This window comes from Phalaenopsis equestris, unplaced genomic scaffold (genome assembly GCF_001263595.1).
Source record: "Phalaenopsis equestris unplaced genomic scaffold, ASM126359v1 Scaffold210867, whole genome shotgun sequence".
Lineage (NCBI taxonomy): Eukaryota > Viridiplantae > Streptophyta > Magnoliopsida > Asparagales > Orchidaceae > Phalaenopsis > Phalaenopsis equestris.
Genome location: NW_018229920.1, coordinates 2,807 through 4,549, shown reverse-complemented (window position 1 = coordinate 4,549; position 1,743 = coordinate 2,807).

The window sequence follows — 1,743 nt, the reverse complement described above, 5'->3', positions numbered from 1 at the left end:
GATCTTTATGTTCAATATAATTAGGAAAAATAGTAATCTTACATCACTTTAATTTGTTAAAGCATAGTGTGAATGACTATCCATTTATAAATTTATGTTATTGCTTATACAAAATGACATAACTTGTAGTAAAATATAAAAAAAGATGCATACCTTAGAACTTTCCTTGTGTGATTGCCTTCCTGAATCTTTCACTTTAGTGTTAGCCTAGTTCAAAATATCTACATCAGTGATATCTTTCCGTGTGTTATTAAAGTTTTTGGCAGTGAAATCTCGCATATTGCACTAGATTTGTTTTTTATTATGGATGAGTCTGATATAAGGGTTTTGTTGTGAAATTTGACTCGACAATTGTGCATTTCTGCTTTGACTCATATAGGTTTAAGAATTAATTTCATATAGGCTAAAACATTAGTTTTGTAATTATGCTATAGCCTCTAAATATGATTTTTTTATGGATGAGATATGTTACAAGGCTTTTGTTGCATCACAATTTTTCAATGATTGTTTATTCCGGTGATTAAACAATATTGCCTTTTGAGGAACATTCAATCATATATAATTAATCATGGAAGTATTGATGGTTCTATGCGGTGAACTTTCTAGAATTATTATGGTTTTATATGAGGCATTCCTCATGCAAAATAGATGAATTGAAATTAAAATTTTAGTGACACCCATTCAAATATTGGTATTGGTAGTATATGTAGTTATAATTGATGAGGTGTTGTCGGGAATATGAACCTCAGTTAAAAGAGAACAATTGGGGGGTTGAGAACAATTACTATAAAAGTGTGATGTTTGTTATATTTTGGGTGAATGACGTTCTCTGTACTCATTTTTCAAGTAGGATTTGATGGTAGAGGGAAATAATGTATTGTCCCAAAGTAGTCAAACAACATGGGAGGTCATTGTCTTTTTTGATAGGAGTTCATGATTGATTAGAATGGATATGTTTTAAGTCATTCCCTTCGTTCTTGGTGGTATTTTTAAACATTTGTCTTAATGTATTGTTATCATTGGTTTTGTTGTTGTTATCATGGTGCAGCACAATAATGTGGTGCCTAATGGCTACTTTAAAAAACATTGGCAGAGATATGTTAAAACATGGTTCAATCAGTCTGCTCGTAAGACTAGGAGACGTATTGGTAAGGATCTCGCTCTGTTTTATTAATTTTTTCCTCCTATATTTCAATTTTTATATATATATTCTTTGCCCATTGTTTATGGATTAATTTTTTGGTTGGGTAATACAGCTAGACAAAAGAAGGTAGTGAAGATCTTTCCCCGTCCGACATCTAGCTCCCTTGCCCAATAGTCTATTGGGCACTGGACTATTGGTAGAGGTTTCACCATTGATGCGAGCTAGAAAATTTGCGACGGTAGAGTAACGGATTATTATCTTAGCTTTGTACGAAAGTTCAACATACACACAGATGAAAGAGAAAACAAGCGATGATGGTTCCAAAAGTTTTTACGTGGATAACCCTTTAGGGAAAAATCATGAAGCGTGACCCAATTACGAAAATCCACTATTGATTGATGATTACAAAAATCTCTTATCCCACAGACGGGAAATGGTAACTATATTTTTTATATTACAATGTCGACTGACGGCGTCTGGTTGGTGGTGATTGATGACGGTATGTGGAGATTGACAACGGTCGGCAGTGGTCGATGAAGGTAGGCGGTGGTCGATGACGGTCGGCGGTGGTCGACGACGGTCGGCGGTGGTTGACGATG